Source organism: Lepidochelys kempii, chromosome 1 (genome assembly GCF_965140265.1).
Source record: "Lepidochelys kempii isolate rLepKem1 chromosome 1, rLepKem1.hap2, whole genome shotgun sequence".
Classification (NCBI taxonomy): domain Eukaryota; kingdom Metazoa; phylum Chordata; order Testudines; family Cheloniidae; genus Lepidochelys; species Lepidochelys kempii.
This window is the reverse complement of record NC_133256.1, coordinates 124,278,339-124,301,026: the sequence shown is the minus strand read 5'-3', so window position 1 is coordinate 124,301,026 and position 22,688 is coordinate 124,278,339. Positions and strand designations below refer to the sequence as shown.

Sequence of the window (22,688 nt, the reverse complement as noted above, 5' to 3'; positions counted from 1 at the left end):
CTTGGCAGGTGGCAACATGGGATGAAGCCACTGAAGTTGATGGGAGTTCTTCCATTGACTTCAGTGAAGCCAAGATTTAACCTCTGGTATCTGATGTAGCTGGGTCTTCATCTACTGATGACTTTGAAAATCAGCACCAAGGCTTTGAATTGGCCATCTGAAGCAAACTGAGAGCCAGTGGATAGAGAGGAACACAGGTGTGATGTTGTCCTAGAAGCTTGACTCACTTGAGGAGATGGGCCACTGCTTTCTGCACAAGCTAGAGTCTTAGTGCTGCTTCTGCCTTGCCCCCTGAGTTCACCATTCCAGCCAGTAAGACTACCGGGGTATCGAGGGACTTAACCTAGTCAAGGAAATAGCTTGCTAACATCGTCTTTATAGTTCTACACACAATTGAAAGATTCTGTGCTTGGACTTGGTAAGTGGTGCATTTGGTCCATCTGTGGATTATGTTTGTTTGTTTCTCTGTGGGCTGAATAGTTGAGTCTTGGGCCCCTGAGTAAGTACCTGAGACAAGTTTGTTTGTTGATGGCTCAGTAAGGGTTATGTGGTACTGACCCTTGGAACTTTGATCAGCCCACTATTTGAGGTCTGAGGTGAGAGGTAGAGCTGAGCTGAGCTGAAAAGGAAGACTTGCTATAAAAAAAAATCACTTGCTAGGCAAACCCAAACAGAGGCAGCTAACAAGAGAGTTTGAGGGAGTTTAGAGAATGTGTGTGAAACGCTTTTCTTCCAGATTATGTTCTAAGTGCAATTCTACATTGTCCAGTGATGGAATAGTGGTGGTGACCTGCAATGGATATGCTATGTTTTCTTTCCTGCCTGAAGCCAGAAAGGACTTCCTGTGCATAAAATGCAGGTTGATGGCTGTGCTGGAGAAAAAGATTCTTGGATTGGATGGGCAAGTATAGATGCTACTAGAATCAGAGAAGCTGAGGAGTTCCTAGGCAGCCAGATTTGGTAAACATCAGTATCCCAGATTGAAGGAAGAAAGGAGCTGGTCACCAACGAATCAGAGGGGAGGTTTCGCAGCTTGTAGCCCCTGGAGGCAAGAGGCCCTGGTGGCATTCTGTGTGACTGGAGGCAGACCAGGGAGAAGAGGACCAGGTAGAGGGCCACATATCTAGAATTCTCCAATTGATATCAGGTCTGCAGAGTGAAAACTGTGGAAGATCTCTCTCAAGATCCAGCTGGACCAAGGAACAGAAAGATGTATGGGACATACACATGGATGGCAGAGCAGCCCAACCTGTAAGAAAAATCAAGCTTGCCCAGAAAGTGTTCTGCAACCATCCAAAGAATACAGGAAATCCTTGTTGGGGACTGAATACTCAGAAACATCAAAAGAAAATGCTGCAGGGGACAGATGGACAACGGGTTGGTGTGCTGTCTTCCCAGACTCAAGATTGTCAAGCCAAGGGGGGGCGGAGGGAGGGGGACTCGGATACACTCAATGAAGCCACACCAGGTGCATAAGTATAATCGGTTTAATTGCGAAAGTGTAATAAGCTTCCCGGCCTTCATGCGTTACTAAATACGTGCTTTCCAGCAACTAACCAAGCAAGCAAGAATCAATGCTTATGCCCCTTCTGCTAAGGACAGTCCTGGACCCTCCAGCCTTGTCCTTGAGGGCTCGTAGCAGGTGCTACTCCAGCAAGGGGAATACCTGGGCACCCACAAGGCCTAGGTCCGCAGGTGAGACTGTTCACCTCATGGCAACTCTCATAGCCACTTTTATCATCATATCCTTCTAAGGGGTGGGGTGTATTCACCCACAAGCAGGCTCTGGCAGGAAACACTACTGTTTTCTATTCCCACACTTCAGTCTTGGGCCTTGCTTATTTCTTCACTTGTTTATCCAGTTGAGTGGCTGCAAGCCAGCCCGGCCGGTCAAAGCCAGTTTACTACTAGCTCCCCCCGAACTATGCTGTAACAACAGCCCAAGGTAACCTGCGGTCAGCCCCAACAAAAATAGAAGAGGCCACCCTAAAATTGGATAGCTACTGAACTCAACAAGCGAAGATCCATTGGTGTTGGTTCATATCACCGCTAATGGCATGGTGTTCCAGGATATTTCACAGATAGATTACTTCAGGGAACTTGGAAGCACTCTGAAGAAGAATATACTAGTGCTCTTCTCTAAGATCCTGTCATGTGAGTGAAGGAGGTCAGAAGGCAGAAGATTATGGAAGTGAACTGCTAGTTAGGTAAGCGATATAGGGTGGAGGGGGTTGGTTTCATGGAACAGTTGTCCAATTTCTATAGGGAGAGAGGGCTGTATAGTTTGGATGATCTCCACCTCAGCAGAAGGGGAACCAATCTCCTCAGGGATAGTTTAATACCCAGCTGACTACTCTAGTCAGCCTAATAAGAAAAGGGGAGGGTAAAAGAGGGAAAACATGAGGGCTTATTTAGCACAGAATCAAGATGTTGGGAACAAAATTAATCAAGGGAGCAAAGGACCTGAAGAGGAGAAATTCTTTAATTGCCTCTACACCAATGGTAGAAGCTTGGGTAACAAACAGGAGGAATTGGAATTGTTCATTTATTAACATAAATTTGATCTAGTTGGTATTACTGAAACCTGGTGAGATTATTCACATGATTGGAATGTTAAAATCATTGGTTATAACCTATTTAGGAAGGACTGAGTGTGCAAGAGGGGAGGGAACTCTGTGTCAAAAATGGCATTACCTGTTTCAAAGTCACTGATAACTTCGAAGAAAATGGTCTTGAATGCTTATGGATCGATGCCCTAACAGAGAAAGCACAAGATGTGGTGTCATAAATATAAAGGGAAGGGTAACCACCTTTCTGTATACAGAACTATAAAATCCCTCCAGGCCAGAGGCAAAACTCTTTCACCTGTAAAGGGTTAAGAAGCTAGGATAACCTCGCTGGCACCTGACCAAAATGACCAATGAGGAGACAGGTTACTTTCCAAGCTGTGTGTGTGTGTGGGGGGGAACAAAGGTTCTGTCGGTCTGTGTGATGCTTTTGCCAGGACCAGAGCAGGAATACTCTTCAGAACTCCTGTAAAGAGTCAGTAAGCAATCTAGTTAGATATGCATTAGATTCTGTTTTGTTTAAAGAGCTGATAAAATAAGTTGTGCTGAATGGAATGTATATTCCTGTTTTAGTGTCTTTTTGTAATTTAAGGTTTTGCCTAGGGGGATTCTCTATGTTTTGAATCTGACTACTCTGTAAGGTATTTCCCTTCCTGATTTTACAGAGGATATTCTTTTACTTTTTCTTTAATTAAAATTCTCTTTTAAGAACCTCATTCCTTTTTCATTGTTCTTAAGATTCAAGGGTTGGGTCTGTGTTCACCTATGCAAATTGGTGAGGATTTTTTTCAAGCCTTCCCAGGAAAGGGGGTGTAGTGCTTGGGGGGATATTTTGGGGGGAAGACGTCTCCAAGTGGTCTTTTTCCCTGTTCTTTGTTTAACACGCTTGGTGGTGGCAGCATAAGGTCCAAGAACAAAAGGTAAAAGTTTGTACCTTGGGGAAGTTTTAACCTAAGTTGGTAAGAATAAGCTTAGGGGGTCTTTCATGCAGGTCCCCACATATGTACCCTAGAGTTCAGAGTGGGAAAGGAACCTTGACATGGGGTATTACTTGATATCTGCTACAGACAACCAAATCACACTAGGGAACAGGATGACCAGTTCCTTAAGCATCTACTTGTGATATGTAGGGAAAAAAGGTATGTGATCATGGGGGACTTCAGTTTGAGTGACATATGCTGGAGGTCTCATGCTTCCAGAACTAAAACATCCGTGGAATTTCTAAACATTATAGATGGCATCCAACACTATATTACACCTTCTCTTGACACTTAAAGAGGAACTCGGCACAGAACTAAAAATGAATGTTATACAGTGCTTTAAAGGGGCCAATTTCACAAAACTGAAAATAGTTATGTGCCAAATTTTCTGGGAGGAAGAATTTAATCAGAAGAAGTGTGAATGATAATTGGGAATTGTTTCCGAACACTTCACTAGATGCTCGAAAAGTCACAATCGCACAATAAATAAAGAAGGGTATATTGGTTTTTTAAATAACAACAACCAGGCTTAGAAGGGAAGGGAAAGCAGCTATAAAAATTAAAATATAATAAATGGAACAAAAGGTGAGTTGACAATAATAAATATAAATCAGAAACTAGGACTTGTAGAAAACTGATAAGGGAAGCAAAGGGACACAATCTATGGCCAGCAGAGTTGAGGACAATAAAAAGGAATTTTAAAGTATATTGGGGAGAAAAAAGAATCCTAACAATGGTACTTGTCCATTACTAGATGAAAATGGTAGAATTATCAATAAAAATACAGAAAAGGCAGAAGTGTTCAATTAACATTTCTATTCTGTATTTGGGAAAAACAGGTAATGTAGTTATATCATATGAGGATATACTCTTTCCATTCCACTAGTCCTCAGGAGGATGTTAAAGAGAAACAACTAAAGTTACATACTTTTAAATCAGCAGGTCCAGATAACTTGCATGCAAGAGTTTTAAAAGAGGTGGCTGAGGAGCTCACTGGACCATTAATGTTGATTTTCAATATGTCTTGAAACCCTGGTGAAGTTACAGAAGAAAGCTAATATTGTGCTAATATTTTAAAAGGGTAAAAAGTATGACCCAGTGTAAGGGAAATACTTACCTCTTGATCACCTCTTTGTGACTGGGTGTGGCACTGCAATCCTTTTCTTGCTCCTGGCATTCCCTGTAGGTTGTTGACACGTTGTTGGTAGTTCTTCAGTGGCTTGACCGTCTGGCCAATCCACAAAGACTGAATGATCCCCTTCCGGGTATTAAAGAGTCCCATCAATAAGCAGTCTATTTGCCCTTACTAGGGTCTTCAGTCCTGGCTCTGGGCCTTTTATTCTTACTCCCAAATAACCCTATCCCCTTCTCAGGGTTTATGCCACTTTTCTTGTGGAGGTGGGGGAACCCAGGTCTTCCTGCTACTCCAGGTTCCAACCCAGGGACGCTACCATGCCCTACTTACCTCATTCCTTCACTACTATTTCCTACCAGGCCCTTCTAAGTCCACCCCTATCTCAGGGCCAACATTCTCAAATTCTTCTCTCAGCTATCCCAGCTGGGTAAGTTCACCAAGCCATAATCTCTCCTGATTGTCAGCCTCCTTTGGCCTGAGAGGACCACCATTCTCTGGTCCCAGCCAGAAACTGCCCTACTAGGCCTCTGCAGCTCCTTTTATAGGGCCAGCAAGGCCTAGATTGGCTGTTGCTGGCCCCTCTAGCCCTTGGAGGACCAGGTCTTAGTAGTTTTCTCTAGGGAAGCTTGGAGGACCCACTTTTGCTGCTCTTTTCCTGGCAGCTCACTGCTTCTTGGGTTGAGGTATAGTAGGACAGGAGACCCCTAGCAGGTAGCTGCAAAGACCAAATGCATCCCATCCCATCGGGTAATTAAAGGCCTGTCAGTCTGACATAAATCCTGGGCAAAATAATGGAGCAGCTGATATGGGACTCAACTGATAAAGAATTAAAGGAGAATAATATAATGAATGCCAATCAACATGGGTTTATGGAAAATAGATCCTGTCAAACTAATTTGATACTTTTTTTTGATGATATTACAAGTTTGTCTGACAAAGATAATAGTGCTGATATAATATATACTTAGACTTCTGTAAGGTGCCTGACTTGCTATCACAGAACATTTTAATTAAAAAACTAGGATGATATAAAATTTGCATAGCACTTATTAAATGGATTAAAAGCTGGCAAACTGATAGGTCTCAAACTGTAAATGGGGAATCATCATTAAACAGATGTGTTTGTAGTAAGGTCCTGCAGGGATACGTTCCTGGCCCTATGCTGTTTGACATTTTTATCAATAACCTCGAAGCAAACAAAATCATCACTGATAAAGTTTACAGATGATACAAAAATTGCGGAAGTGGAAAATAAATAAGATGACAGGTTACTGACACAGCGCGATCTGGATCATGTGGTAAACTTGGTGCAAGCAAAAATATGCATTTTAATTCAGCTAAATGTAAATGTATACATCTGCAAAGAATGTAGGCCATTCTTACAGAATGGGAAACTCTATCCTGGGAAGCAGTGACTCTGAAAAGATTTTGAGATTGTGGTGGATAATCAGATGAACATGAGCTCCTAATGTAACACTGTGGCCAAACGGGTTAATGTAATCCTTGGATGCACAAACAGGGGAATCTCAAATTGGAGTAGAGAGGTTATAATATATCACTGGTGTGACTACTGCTGGAATACTGTGTCTAGTTTTGGTGCCCACAATTCAAGAAGGATGTTGATAAACTGGACAGGATTCACAGAAGATCCAGGAGAATGATTAAAGTATTAAAAAACATGCCTTATAGTGACCGGCTCAAATAGCTTAATCTTAACAAAGAGAAAGTTGAGGGGTGACTTGATTACAGTCTATCTTTATCTATATGGGGAACTAATATTTAATAATGGGCTCTTCAAGCTAGCAGAGGAAGGTATAAGATGATCCAATGCCTGGAAGTCAAAGCTAAACAAATTCAGAATGGGAATAAGATATACATTTTTAACAGTGAGGGTAATTAACCACTGGAACAATTTACCAGCGCAACCACAATTATACTAAGGATGAGGCCTAGGTCAAATGTTCCTACCTTCTCCCCAGTCAAAGCCGAAGTGCCGAAGCAGCTGCTCCAGTCTTTTGGGGTCCCACTTTCACCTTTCTCCCCTCCCCATGTGCAGTTTACAGGGAATGACATGCAGGGCCATGGTGGCGGAAACATGACAATATTACCATTGTCAGACCATTAGTGCTCCCCATCCCCAGTTCTGCCACCACTGGAAACGGTGGCCTCATGGCATGTCTGAGCCCCGCAGTGAGCAGGAAGTAGGCACCTAAGGGGTCTCCCCAAGAGCCAGGAGCCCAGCTGCAGCTGCTGTATGGCCTGCTAGCTCCAGCCCCACCAGGACCCAAGCTGGCCAGCTCAAGGAATCATGGCCCTGGGGCTTCCCCTCCCCAGGAGCTCCTGAGCAGCACAGGGCAGGGGGAGCCGGCCTGGGCCCTGCTCAGCCTTCCCCAGCTCAGGAATGACAGCCCTGGGGCTACCCCTCCCCTGTGGAAGGCTGAGCAGGGACTAGGCCAGCTCTCCTTGCCCCTTAAAGCTAAGGGTACTCCCGGGGAGGGGACTCACTGGGGCCATGATTCCAGGAGCTGGGTGACTCAGACCCTGGTTGTCTGAGTGGGGTGGAGATTGGCAGGCTCTGCACTGTCTGCAGTTGAACTTGGAGCCCTGGAGGTCTACCCCACACCCCAGTAGCTAGGCCCACTCCTTGCAGGCTGCCAGGCTCAGACATGCTGAGGGATCACCTCTTGCAGCTGCTGCCCCTGACATCTATGAGCGAGGGGTAAAGGAGGCTGACCCTTGGCCTTCCATATCTCCCTCTTCCCCCACTTTTGCATCCCTGCAATTTGCCAAGAGTTGTGGTGGATTCTCCATCACTGCAAATTTTTAAATCAAGATGGGATGTTTTTGTAAAAGACCTGTGCTAGGAATTATTTCAAGGAAATTCTATGGCCTGTGTTATACAGAAGGTCAGGCTACATGACCACAATGGTCCCTTCTGGCCTTAGAATCTATGGATCTATGAATCAAGGCAATTATCAGACCTGGAATCATTTTGGGAGTGTACAGCTGTTCTTCAGGACTACCCCACTTATTCTGGTATAACAACATTTAAAGTAAAGGGAGCTAATCAACCAACTTGGTCAGTCTAAATCAATGAGAACTGTGAGTTTACCAAAATGCGTAACAGTAAGGAAAGTGTCTCATTATAACAGTATCTTAAATGTGCACAGTAAAATCTTTGGAGGATTAATAGTAATCGAGGGCCAGCTCCTTAGCCCAGGTCCCTGCTTAGCTGGAATGCATGCTGGGATAGCTGCACAGGGGAAATAACGGGAAGAAATTTCTCCACTCAGGCCTGCAAAGTAGCTGTAGAGCTGCTCCTAGGAGGATACTTCAGCACAATGGTTGAAGTCACTCAGGGTTTCCCTTCACAGCCTACACATGGTGAGAGAAAGAAGAGCAGAAGGCTCCATGGAGCAACATCCACCCTCTGTTTGACTGCCCTGGTCCTGACTGCATCCATGCCCATGCAGGAGCCATACTTGAACTGGGATCCAAGATGGGCAGGGACTGCATGCCCTCTGCATGGCCACATGCTCAGCTTTCCCCTTGCACAGTCAAACTGTAATAGTTCATTGCCAGGGGGTCCTCCACAGCGGCAGACAAGGGGGCTACATTTGCTCCTTCATAAATAAGCAGGTCTTAAAACTGACCTCTCCACACTACACCAGTGCGTATTTGACCAGTCAGCCTAGTGCAAATTATAATTAAGGAATGTAGATTCAATAACCTCATGAACAGCCTGCAGAGAGGTCATCTTACCAGGAGGGTCACCCTCAGAACCAGGGCTAACGCTATGCAAGCATTGTATCTTTAGTGTAGACCTTTAAGACAAAGGCCCGATTTTCAGTTTCTCCATTCTTGGATAATGCAATGGGGTGGGGGAAAGGGGTGGTCCCTACATTTTTGGGGCCATGCGGGGGTCTGCTGGTCCTATAAGTTAGAGCAGCCTCCATACTCTGTTTCCCTTGGACAGTGAGAAGCAAAGAATAGTGATAATAAAGTGCACTCTGGTCACACATCTATTCCACCTGCTATACAGGGAGCCAGCAGGAACTGGGCGGGTGCAGACCCCACTGTAGTAGCTCTACGCTATCCAGGGAAGCCCTATGCACAAGGGGTAGAATGAGGGGAGCCTTTTCTGTTCATTTTAAGGCCATTTCCATTGCCAGAGCAGTGTAAAAGGGTATTAGTGTAATACACTATCCAGCCCAAGTTTCCTAGGAAGGTGTGATATTTGGTAATTGCAAATTAATTCTTAAAAAGCACTAACTGGCTGCTTCTTTCAATCTGAGTCCACAGCAAGACTCATTAGAGTCAGTGGGAGTTTAGCTATTGACTACCTTAGAGCCAAGATTTCACCCATGCTGAAGGGCTTTAGAGAAAATCAAAGCTTTATCGTGAAAATCAATAGCACTCCTAAATAATATTTCTACACAAGAGCAGTGCTGATGGATTCACCCAAAGATTTGCATTCTGTAGAATGAATGCCACCAACTGATTCCCTTGGCGCTATTAACAGTGTTCCGAACTCCCGCAATTTTACCACAAGTCTTGTAATATTTGGTGTTTTCTTAAAGACCCAGCTTCAGAAGACAGATAAATACATGATTATCTAGCCCTCAGGGTTGTAGAAAAAAGCTTGAAAACATGCAGTGAATGCACACTAAAGGCTCAGAAACCAGATGGAAAAGAAAAAGAACCCCAATGTATATTTTAATACAAATCTCATGATTTTTAAGCTAATCTTATAATTTTTGAACTCTTGCATCTGGCAATATTGAGTCAGTCACTTCTCTTTACCTTTCGACTCAGCATAAAAAGCCAGTCTGGCAAGTGACAGTTGATTCAGTTTTTATGTGCAAAAGTGAGAGCAGCCAAAGAGGGAGAAACACTTGAGGCCATATACAGCCATCCTGTTGTATGCAAAGCTCCCTTAAGATTTTTGCATGTGAAACAATGTAGCTTGTGGCCAGTTAAGAACAGAGGATAAAAATAACTGACTTAGGGTTTGATCCTGCAAGATGCTGAGCGCGCTGAGCTCCATCTAGCTATGCATGAGCCTAACTTTAATCCTATGGGTATTCCTAGTGATTTTACTGAAGACAATAGGATTGGGCACGTGTACAGTTAAGCACATGCCTACGTGTTTTTGTGGATGGAGGCCAGAGTGCCTTGCTGGATTTAGCCCTTGGTGCATTTGTTTTTTTGTTTGTTTATTCTTGGAAATGTATCCCAGGGGTGAAGCTTTGGCCCACTGAAGTCAATGGCAAAACTCTTATTCACTTCAGTCGGGTCAGGATTTTACCGCTGGCCTTTAATTATGCTTTTCTATGTTAAAATCCAACCAAACAGATAACAAAGGGAATTTGTTGTCTTGTTTATAAAGTCACAGGGCCTGATCCTGGGAGATGCCAATGACCTACAGCACAGTGAGCACTGAGGGCACTTAACACCATGATGGAAATACTTGGCCTCTCCCAGGACCAGGACCAAAGCTTGCAACAGCAAGGCCTTGCTCCAAAGCTCATTGAAGTCAGGGGAGTCTTTCTCCTGATTTCAATGTTCTTTGGGGAAAGCCCCAAATGAGGGAGTTGAATCTAGAGCTGGGTGAAATTTTTCATCCAAAACTTTTTTTCACTAAAAATGCAGATTTGAGTCGACCAAAACATTTCACAAATTTGTGTTGATTTTCATGAATTGTTTTGGTAAAAAAATATATATATTTGAAAATGCCAGGTTAGGTTCACAAATGGACAAGAAGGAGGTGGTCCCCTTATATCCAATAGTGAGGACACTCATCTCAGCTGTGGGAGACCCACATTTGAATCCCTCCTCTGGAGCAGGGACTTGCACTGAGATCTTCCATATACCAGGTAAATGCTTTAACCAGCAGGCTATTGGGTAATTGTAGCATAGGACAAGCTCTTGACCTTTTCTGTTGAAGCTGTTCTACTTGGTATAAATAACTAAATATTCATTGGAGCAGGGATTGGAATCTGGGGTCCCACCTCGCAGGAGGATGCCCTGACCCCCATAGCCTATAGAGTAACTGTCTTTCTCTCTGGCCCAATAAACATTGAAGGATTTCAGACAAAGTGGAGCAGCTTCAATAGGAGAGATTAAGCAGACCCATCACCACCACACAATAGCCTGTGAGGGAGAAGGATTAGGATTTGGGAGACCTGGTTTCAATTTGTTGCTCCAGAGTAAGGATTTGAACCTGGATCTTCTACAGCCTAGCTGAGTGGGCTAACCACTGGGCTATTGGGTAAACAAGGAAAGGTACCTCCTGCTCAATTTTGTAAAGTTAGGTTTCATTTCCAAATTTTCTCTGCTTTTACTTTAAAAACAGTTAAAAATGCCTCAAATCAAAACAAAATGTTTTGTTGGACCCAAAATTATTCTTTTTCTGATTTTTCAATTCACTGAAAATTTCTAAAAAAAATTTGGTTTGGGGTTGACTTGAAACTAATGTTATTTTTGAATTTTCAGAACTGCCTATGAACCGAAAATCAGTTATTCACACAGCACCAGCTGAGTCACCAACTAGTGGCATTGGCCGAACTCTAAGGTTATTAAAAATTGCGATCTGAAGCTTCCAGATAATAGCAATTTACTCCAAAGAAACTAGGAATGTAATGGATTCTAAGCATACACTTGCTGCAATAAAACTTAAATGTACAATTAATGCAACTTCAAATACTTATTACAATGAAATCTGTCTTCAGTAAGCACCAAAGCACAAAGCAAGTATTGATTCTATAGAGGAGGTGGACTAACTAGAAATTGAACAAAACAGTACTGGAAATGTATAGTGACCACTTGAAAATATCCCTATGACAGCAGTTTGCTTCTAGACCAAGGCCCAGATTTTTAAAGGTATTTGGGCATGCCTGTGCTCAGCATTGCAACATAACTGATTTAGGAGCCTAAATCTCATTTTCAAAAGGAATTTAGGCACTTAGGATGGGATTTTGGCTCCTAAGTACCCTAGTCTCTTTTGAAAATGAGATTTAGGAGCCTAAGTCACTTAGGTGCCTCTGAAAATTTTACTCTACTATTTTCCCTCTACGGTTTGTGCACTTGCTACGCTAGGGCAGAAAACATCTTAGAAGCTCCATTTCCTTTTACTACGTGGAAATGTTGTCAGGCTCACCATTTCTCTTGCAAGCTTCACATTCTCACTGTGAAACTAGTCAGCGGGAGAGCACAGCCATCAGACACCAAACAGATTTACTGGGAGACGAAGAAAGATTTTCTGAACTTAAAAAAAACGTGAGGGGTGTATCAAAACAGTCAACTTGCAAAGTGAGGAAACAACTAACCGTTGCAGAAATATGTGGTCATTTCCTGAGCCCTGTGCTCTGAGGAGTAACCAACATAAGATGTTTTCTAACAGACAATCTGTCATTTATGGGCTTTTCATGCTACGCCATACGCACTGGAGCAGGTAAGGACAACTTTTCACTTCCTTTTCATGCTCTTTTTTTAGAGTAGTTTTTCAGTAGGTGAAATATAGATTGGCTTATTTCCCTCCTCCCGCCATATTCTTTACTCATGGAAAGAGTCCAAAATGATCACTGAAAAATAATGAGCGATATATGTCTGCAGCACTGATGACTGGACAATTTAGAAATAAAATGATTATTTTATGGGTTAAAGTGACAGCATATTAGAAAAAGGTAACTTTGCAATCAGTCCAAATTATTGCAGCAGGTACTGTAGTAGGACAAACAGCTAAGATGTTCAAATAATCTATTAGAATAAAGGGGCATCAAGTGTAAATTTTGCTTTTAGTAAGAAGAACTGTGAAAGATGTAAAGAACTCCAAGTGACATCATAAAAGCAGAGAATCAGCTTCTAGTCTTTGATAGAAACCCAAATGAATAAACTTTGTACCCAATTTCTTTGTAAATCTGGACTAGATATGTATCTTTAACCTTTGCAGAGTTGCGATTTATAGTCATTCTGAGACTGCGCGGGCAAAACATTTGCAGTGAAGTTTACAGCATGAGCACATGCACACAATAAGAATCATAAATATGCAGTCAGACCATAAAAAGATATAATTTCACACGGGCTTTTGGTGACTGCCTCACAGCATAAAAGCAGAACTCTGACAGACTAGCACCAGATGGAAGTCTTCTTGTAGCACAGTGCACTTTTGCATGTTGTATTTGTTGTCTTTCGCAATATACTATTTCTATATGAAAGGTTTTCCACATTTCAAAAAAAGTTATTTGTAGGGCACTTATAATAATTGCATGATGCCACCAGCCTATCACTATTCCATGATTCCTGGAAATGTTCAACTATTGTAGGCCAATGTTTTAAAAGGACCTGCCCTGCCCACAATCAGTTGTAGCATTAGACATTGACCTGACTGTGCCTGCCTTTTCGAATGAGCACCTTCTGGATTTTATAAATGGAAAAAATACCTACATAGATTCTAGATAAGAGGTTCAGAAGCCCCCATGTGAATTAGGAACATAAGTCCCATCAACTTTCAATGGGGTTCCTAAGACGCTTCTGTCTTAAGTACTTATTCAACCCCCTTGTTGTAGAATCTGAGCACCGCACAGTGTTTAATGTATTGACCTCACAGCATTCCAGTGAGGAAGGGAAGTGCTATTATCCTCATCAGACAGACAGGAAACAGAGCTCAGAGGGTATGTCTACACCAGTGGTCCCCAAACTTTTTACCTCACACCCCTCTTTACCCCTGAAGCCAGGGCCGGGAGCAGGGCTGCGGCTCCAGAAGGCAGACATGGGTAAGGGGGGCAAGGCTGGGGCCACAGCTGAAGGCAGGACCAGGAGTGGAGCCTTGGCCAGGGGCCAAGGCCAGCAGCCCGGGCCACAGGCATGGGGGTGGCAGTCGGGGCCGGGGGCAGAGCCTTGGGCGCAGGACTAGCAGTAGGGCTCTGGGCGCAGAGCCCTGGACACGGGGCCGGCAGCTGGGGTCCTAGGTGCAGGGCCGGGAGCAGGGCCACAGGTGCGGGGCCAGCAGCTGGGGCCAGCAGCTAAGGCTGGGGCCAGGAACGAGGCTGGGTGGTGCTCCCTCTCCACCACAGCACCAGCTGTGCCCCCCTACAGTTTCTCTGCGCCCCCCTAGGTGGGCACGGCCCACAGTTTGGGGACCTCTGGTCTACACTGCAGCTAGGAGCAAACCTCCCAGCCTGGGTACACAGACTTGTGTTAGCCGGGCTCATGCTAGTGCTCTAAAAATAGCTGTGTGGACATTGCAGTATCAGCGGAGGCTCAGGTTAGCCAACCAGCTCAAGCTCAACCTGGCCCTTGGGTCTGAGCTCAGGTGGCTAGCCTAAGCCTCTGTCATTGCCACAACATCCACACTGCTATTTCTGGCATGCGAGCATGAGCCCTCACCCACCGCAAATCTGTCTACCTGGTCTAGGAGGCTCAGTCTCAGCTGCAGTGTCAACACGCTGAGATAGGCTAAGTGACTTGCTCAAGGTCAAACAGGAAGTTGGTGGGGAGCCTGGAGCTGAATCCACATCTCCAGCTGCACCCTACACCTTTCTGCAGCGCTTTTCAAGATACTTCCAAGTATTTGTGACAATTTTACCTGGTATCATCTACACTTGCAATTAACTGTGCAGGCAATTTTGCTCTCAGCAAAGCTTGTAAGTGCAAAAATGAGAGGCCAAGTTGAGGGTCTTTAAAAATTTTGCCCAGAATATTCTTGGTCAGAATGAGTATTCTTGTCTGGTGCAGGAATATGGGTTGGAAGCAGGGGGGTGCAAACAAATTTAAATTCCACTCCTTTGGGGGACACATTCTGTGCCCCCACTGTGGCCCTGGGCCACAGGAGCTCAGTTCTTCCCGCTGTGGCCCCAGGGCTGGAGCACCTCACTCTCAACACTGGAACCCTAGGGCCAAAGGAACTTGTTCTCCCCGCCAGGGCCCCAGGGCTGCTGTCAATTACTGGGGGGGGGTGCCTCTGCTTGCCGCCCCCCACCCTTGTGCATGCCCCTGATTGGAAAGAGTACCAAAAGGAGAAAGGGGTAGGTTAGCTGTAGTGACAAAAATGGAAAGATTTATAAGAGAAATTGCCAGTGTGGTCTGCCCCCACCAATAAACCATGTGTGGGTAGGAGGGTGGGGAATCATAGAACCATAGGGTTAGAAGGGACCACAAGGGTCATCTAGTCTAACCTCCTGCCAAGATGAAGGATTTGTTGTGTCTAAGCCATCCAAGACAGATGGCTACCCAGCCTCCTTTTGAAAACCCCCAGTGAAGGAGCTTCCAAGACTTCTCTAGGCAGTTTGTTCCATTGTCCTACTGTTCTTACAGATAGGACGTTTTTCCTGAGATTTAATCTAAATCTGCTAGGCCATAGTTTGAACCCGTTGCTTCTTGTCCTGGCCTCTGTGGCAAGAGAGAACAATTTTTATCCATCTTTTTTATGGCAGCCTTTCAAATATTTGTAGATGGCTATCATGTCTCCCCCTTAATCTTCTTTTTCCAAACTAAACACACCCAGCCACCAGGCCCCAGCAATATCTCTTTGAGAAGCTCAGTTGTTAGGCTCATGAAGCAGGCCTCCCATGGTCTCTCTCTGGAGAACTTCCACTGGAACATGGGGAGCAGGGCTCCTATGGCCTCTCAGTGAGGATTTGCACCCTATGGTAGGCGAGAAGGGCTGTTAAAATAGCATAGTGGAGTTCCATGGCTACTATCTCTCAGTCATTCCGTATTCTTTGCTTTGCTTACAAATAAAAGGATGGTTTTAAACTGAAACGGAGGAGGCCAGGTTCCATTTCCTAGTACTACAGTTTTGATTCAATTTCGGAGCCTTCAGATTTGTTGCCATATTTTTTGTCTCCTGTTCTTTTGCCTTTGTCCAAAACTGTTTCATTCTGTTTAAGTACAGTTTTAAAATGCGGTTCTACTCCGAGAAGTGACTCTGTAAAAATGGCATCATGGGGTTCCAGGTTTATTGTGCCGCAATTAGATCCAGAGCAAACGTGCTGGATTTACAAGTAAAAAGAAGCTTGTTTGTTTGTTCTGACCACCAGCCCTGAAAACTGCTTGGATTCTGAAAGTCAAGCTGGCTTGCTTTCTGGGTCATTTATTACATGAAGGAAGCCTGGTAGTAGCTTCATAGTTAGGACTGTGTTCTAAAAATGGACGTAAAATGAGCAATGCGCTCCAGTTTTTTTGCTAAAAGAAATTTCTCACAGGGTTAGATTTGAGGCCCTTTGAATTGTCTGTGTAGTTTTTGTCAGATTTTTCATACATTTTTAATGGGCAACCTTTGAGGCCTCTGGCTGAAAAACCTACTTTTCATTGTTGATGAATATTTCTTTTTAAAAAAGCCATCATCTACCTCCACAAAACTTGGTAATGAGGTGGGTCCTGCGCAGCTCATTAAAAAAAAGAAATGTTGGGTCAGCCATTATTTATTGTTATGACTGAAAGTTTATGCCCTATGCACATTGCTGATGGATGGGAGTAGAGCGCCCAGAAACTTAATGTATGGGGGCTAGGCACACAAACCCTTTTTCAATACAAGGCTACATTTTTCTATCATATTTTATCTTGTACCTGCTATGGATACATGTGCAGCTGCTGATGGACTCTTGATACTTCTACCACCACAGGCCCCCTTGCAGAATGCCCAATTAAGTACTGAAGTAATTAGAAAATTAACACACACAAAATCTTCACTGTGAAGCATTTAGAATTGCTACAGACACAAACCCACAAAAAAGCAGGCAAGTGAAACGGGAAGCCACCTAACAGTACATAGTCTGTAGGCCATTGTCACAGATCTGATACGGCACCTCCTCCAGGCCACCCAGCAGATTGCTGTGAAGGACTCAGCCCCTAGGTCCCCAGGGTGTATTAAGCTTCTGGAGTCTGAATGAAGCCCAGCCACTACCCCAATCTTGGGATCCCAAGGCACACCCTCAGAGTGCAACCCAGCATCTAACACTCCCTTCTGGGAGCTGGAACCCGCTGTCCAGCTGCCTAGCCCCTGGGCTCATTGCTGAACCTTCAGACTCCCCCCTACTTAAAAACATCCTCTCTCAGAACTCCACTCCAAGATGTGAGTCTTCTCATTTACAGTTCCCTCTCTCCGGAGGCACGTGGCAGTTGAGAGGAATATAACACAGAGAGACTTTGCTCAGCATTTAACACATTCTTGCTATTTTACTTAACAAAGCACAAGAGAGTATGGATCATTTAGAAAACAACAAAAACACCCTAACTGCAATGCCCCTCATTAGTTCACCATTCCCTTGGGAGTCCTTGGGGGACCATCTGGGCTCAGGAAGTCAGGCAAGCAGCGTTTTCCCTGCATCTTAAGGCTATATGAGCTCCCGTCAGCTTGAGCTGCTAAAAGTGGCCAAAGATCCCAAATACATCCACTGACCTCTCCCCAGACAAACTGGTTCTTCTGGGGAGGCACTATCCTATTCTCTAGAGTTATGACATTTCAGAGAGAAGCAAGCTAAGTCAACTAACTTCTATTGTTATTCTTTTGCCACCAGCCTTTGGAATTTCTGTCTAATATGGAGGCAAAGAGACAACAGAGAAGGCAAAAGGTTGCTCTGTAGCCTATAGAGCTAGCCTGCTTGCTTGCATATATGTCTTTTCTTATGAGTTGATCATTTGCCACATTATAGGGTTGCTATTGGTTTTATAATAGGGTTATCCGTTTGTATTAGAGTACTTTAACTGTAACTCAAGGAACCTACAGGCAACATCCTGTATGTTAAGCTAAAGCAAGTTAACATACATATGATCGAGACCTTTATCTTAGATAGGTGGTGACGAGCTAAAACATACAGTATATATGTGTGTGACCTTTCACATAGATAAGTGGGCAAGTCAAAGCAAGTTGGTGGTTAAGGCCACCCAAGTTCATGGACTTTTTCAGAGTTAACAGGTACATCACAAAGAACATAGAAATAACCAAAACAGGACAGAAACAACAGAGGTGAGGATGAGCTAATGGTCTCTAATAGTTACGAATATGTCTTAATACACATGAACATGCCAGCCCATAGAGAAAGTGTACCCTAACATTTTTGTGGGTGAGGAAGTTAACTTTGGACATGGAAGGAGGGCACTAAAGATCAGGCCCTATAATAGGGGCAACCCACCATGTTGGGGAAGTTCAGCTTGTTTATTGTTAGTTCGTCATTGTTAGTTCTTAATAGTTAGTTTTAAGTAAACTCTACATTAGTTTCTGTAGTCTTTCTATAGCTTTTAGCTCTAGCTTCTTCTATGGTCTTCATCTCTCATTCAAAACTTGAGGAACCTGGACCATTGAACTCTCTTGACATGCCAGGGGCAAGGCTGGTCCTTTGTCTCTTATCACCAGGTTTTCAAGGAAGGTGTGAGTATATTAATCGAGAAGTCTTTATAGTATATAGTACCATCTGTACTGCTAGAACAATATTATTGCTTTTGTAATTGGTTCTTTATTTGATTATTATTTGATTGCTATTCCATTACTTTTCCATTTATCTCAGTAATAGGCTTAAAGCTGCCTTTTGTTCTCAGTGTGAGTTTCCTAGTCAGACATCCCGATGGTCCCTGCAAATTCTGTGTAGCCTGATTCTGGGACAAGAACCTTATTATCTTCTGATCAGATTAATTGGTGAGGCTATAACCCATATTATCTAAGCAATATTATTAATCTCCCATCAAATGAGGCAACAGCACCTTCAAGATAGTTTGCAGTTTGGTAACGATACATAGAGAGTTCATAATCTTACACAGAATTCATGTGTTGTACAGACAGATTCCCAAAATGTCACATCCTCTACTCAGAAACACACACTTTACCCTTGCCACAAGTACTGTGCACCGCAGACCACATACCACAACCTTCCATCTGCCCACCTTGGGATGCCAGACTTCCACCCCTCTCTTCAACTCCCCTCCTGCACACACACAACCCTTGACTAAACACTTTGAACACAAACAACTACTGTAATGAAAACCCACATCTAGTAGCATTGGGGGGAAATAATCTGGAAAAGGGGTAGGTGCAAAAGAACAAGAGAGGGGAGTGCTTCTAAAAATCTGGCCTCGGTTGTGGGTGCTGAATAAGCACTTTTGGAAATCTGGCCCATAAATGGTTTTGAGCTAGCTAGCCCATTTGAAAACTATGATCGTGTTATCTGTGCTTGTGTGAACTGGGAAATATCTTGTATCAGGGGGTAGCCGTGTTAGTCTGTATCCACAAAAACAACAAGGAGTCCGGTGGCTCCTTAAAGACTAACAGATTTATTTGAGCATAAGCTTTTGTGGGTAAAAATCCCACTTCTTCAGATGCAAGAAGAAGTGGGGGTTTTACCCACGAAAGCTTATGCTCAAATAAATCTGTTAGCCTTTAAGGTGCCACTGGACCCCTCGTTGTTTTTGAGAAATGTCTTGAGATTTGATCATTTTGAAATATGATATTCTTAAAGTTGTTGTTGTTGTTTGGGTCTTTTTTGCAGCTCGTATGTGTACAGAAATTAAAATCTGTTACAGTGTGGAAGCACCAGCACTGACCAGGTGAAAATTCCCTAGGGAACTGCCTGTAAGTCTGACCAACGTTTTGCACTCATACGGTTGTGTTTTAAGATGAAAAGTGTTGTGTTTTGTAGCAGTCTGTTATTACCTAGATTGGGCAGCTCCGGTGACAGATGGAGTGAGAGAATGTTCAAGAGCACCTGATAGGTATATTGGGATGAAATTAAGAAAGGGCTCATTTAGGTTGAATGTCAGAAATAATTTCTAAATAATTAGTTCAATTAGACTGAAGAATAATCTCCCAGGCAGAAAGGAGGAAGCTCCATTGTTTGAAAGTAAACATTTAACACTCAACTGGACACAATCCTGTTCTCCCTGAGTCTACAATGGTGAAAAGTGTACTCAAATGAACCAACACCAATCCTCACCAAGAGGTGTGGAAAAACCTGCCAATTCTCATAGGTATAGGCTGCAATAGTAGTGGCACCTATAGTAAGGTAACCTATCATGTCCCATTATAAGATGCAGTATTCAGTTGCTTATAACTTTGCCAAATGCCAACCACTCAGACTGAAATCTTCCATGCCAGGTGTCTGCCTCTTGGGGAATATATTTTCGAAAATGTCAGCAGAAATGTTTCAGCCGTATCTCAGAACGAGGTTAGGGGAAAATACGTAGTTTAACATATTAGAAAATGTTTACAGTTGTTTTGCTGAGAGACTCTAGCACCTCTAAGCTTTGGAGCAGGGGCTTGAAATTTGCCAAGAGGTTCACTGTCGTGTCAGGGGCGTGCCTTTTTGCCAGTCCCACGAAAATCTGTCTGGATCTAGCCAAGTTATGCTCTTCCAAAAAGCACATTTCACACAAGCCCAGTAGAAGTTTGTCAGCTAAATTCTCCAGAGTCTACACTGCGCACACTCCATTCTAGGCTTCAGGGGACTCTGTGGCATTAGGCACGAACACATTTCGGGGAGGGCACTAGGAAATCTGAGATATAACTGGTTAGACTCAGCTCTCTGCAGTGAAGATGCTGAAGCCCCAGGTTGCGGCCCAGCTCCAGAAATTCTCAGCCTACGGTAACCAATCAGTGTAGATGCTCAAGCCCTCTGTTCTCTAACCCAGGGTCCACCAACTTGAGTTCCACTAATCCTGGGCTTCCATTACAGTGTTGACATACCCTGACAGCTGGAGATTCTCTCTCCTGTGTTCTCAGTATGTCTACATTGCAATAAAACACCCGCAGTAGGCCTGTGTCAGCTGACTCGGGTTCGTGGGTCTCAGACTGTGGGGCTATAAAATTGCAGTGTAGATATTTAGGCTCATGCTGGAGCCTAGGGAGCTAGGCAGCCATTCTGTGACAAATTCCAAGGTTTTTTTTTTCCCATTCCACTATGGAAAGATTTTTTTTTTCCAAACCTTGGATTCTTTTTATGGCATGGAAAAATCTTGTTCCTTATCAGCGCTAATTAAAAGAAATATTGAAAACTGATAGAATTCAAGTTTCAAGGAACCCACATAAAATGTCCCAATGCACAGCACAGCCCTAATTCATTACCTGACACCATCCATAAATATGCACTGAATGAGACAGCAGTCATGTAGAAAAAATAGTATGTGATCATAATTTGGCTCCCTTGTGTATGTGCATTAGAGGTTTCATGGGCAGCCCTAAACCTGGCATTTCCTAACTTCTGAGCACCTGACTCTGCAAACTTAATTTTCATTAAATATAGATATTTATATGTAATAGTTATAGAAGACAAGTGGACAAGGCAGTATCTGTGCTGCCAGAGTGACCTTGAACATGACCTAGGTTGGCAAGACCACACATGGGCCTGATTCAGCTGAAGTGAATGGGACTCTTTCCACTGACTTTAATGGGAGCTGGATTCATCCCCATGATAGTAGTATGAGTCTGTGGTAACCTGATTAATTATTGAGAGGCAACACAGACCCCAACCCTCACATGCCAATCTAGGCGCCAAGTGGAAAGCCAAGAGCCCTGGCACATGTCCACAATTCCCCACCACAATGATACCTTACAGAGGCACAGGAATCTGCTTACAGAAGTGCACCAAGGGCAAAATGGTGAGCAACAGCAGACAACTGCAAAGAATACTGCGATTTTCCAGGCTGATTGTAAAGAACTCAGGGAGCCATAGCACAGCTCGCATTGCAAGACACAGATAATACTATGGACAGGATGTAAGGGAATGGTTAGTAGTGGATGAATGAAACTGTGCAAGGTTCCAAAAGTCATTGAGAACATTTCACACAGTCTGTATGGTTAGTGATGTTACAATACTTAAATCTGTCACTCTAGGTTCGTTAGTGCCCACCAGTGAAATCAGTGTGGCATTTTGCCAACACAGAAGGAAAGGAAATAAAGAATCTACATTTTTAGAAGCAACCTCCCTATAGGTCACTTCAATGTTGATGACCACAAATGAGTAGTTGGTATCAATTTTACAGTCCACAGAAATACACAGCTCCTCAGAATCCTTTTTGCAGATCAATCACCGTTCGAGTCAGCAAAAGCTGATGGGTGCTATAACAAAGCAAAATTCCTGTTGACTTCAATGGGCGTAAGACCAGGGCCATAAAGTGAACTAAACTGCTTTATATATACGTTAGACAAAAACCCCTTGATGAGCCAAAATCATTAACTGAATACATGCCTGGGCTTAAGCAATGACAACTAAATACATTTTCAAACAAAATGGCTGAAAGCCAGTTCCTCCTTTAATTCCATGTAAAGATCTGACTTCTGGGTCATGTGTTTTAACTCCAGGAGCTAATGGCATCACCTAACACCTCTAGCAGGACAAACTAGCAACTCCCTGCTCTGCAATGGGCATTAGTGATCTCATCAGCTTCTGCAGTAAAAAAGCTGGACAAATTCTCACTTGAAATGAAATCACAATTCAGGGTGCAGGGTCCTCTGAGAGATTTGGGGTCTCAAACTGTGCATTTTTTAAAAAGCATTTTCACTTCATTAAATTAAATCAAATGTATCCTGTGGACACTAAAATATTTTCGAGAGAACAAGGAGTACCCAGGGCAATTTCACATGCTGTATTGGCCCAATACCTGCTTGTTTTACTCACATGATTATTCCTATCGATGTCAGTGGGATTACTTGTTTGATTAAAGGTGGGAGCCATAAAGGTACTTCGGAGCCTGAGCCCAGTTTTTAGGCACTACTGTGATCCATAACCTCCCATTTGGCTGCCGCCTAACCCTAGAGGTGCCTAAACCCACTGAGCACTTAAGTTTTTGCAGTAAAAGTTCCCTAGGCACCTACGTTTCTGCCTCTGGGCATGTGCCCTGCTGATTCACGTTAAGTGTCTAGGCATCTATTCCCACCTAAGCCCTGGAACAAGCTATAAACCTGGGGGAAGCTAGGTGCTCCTCTGCCTAAGTTGCCTGTGGAGCCCGATCTTGTAGGTTTGCTCAGAGGGCACTTAACTCCACCTTCAAATCTTTAGCCCAATGGTTAGGATGCTCACC

General features: G+C 43.7%; 1 protein-coding gene across 7 annotated transcripts in view; it reads left to right on the top strand.

The window, feature by feature from the left end:
* The first annotated feature begins 11,877 nt into the window (after positions 1–11,877).
* The window catches only part of LOC140914930 (P2Y purinoceptor 8-like), a 41,449-nt gene continuing 30,638 nt past the window's right edge, over positions 11,878–22,688 (top strand). For 5 of the 7 annotated variants that reach the window (XM_073354041.1, XM_073354034.1, XM_073354025.1 and 2 more), the window contains exons 1-2: positions 11,878–12,135; positions 19,163–19,245. The gene's annotated coding sequence lies outside the window, so the exon portion shown is untranslated. Of the gene's footprint in view, positions 12,136–18,187; positions 18,316–19,162; positions 19,246–22,688 lie in introns of all 7 variants that reach the window. The other 2 variants (XM_073354005.1, XM_073354047.1) reach the window with 2 other exon arrangements.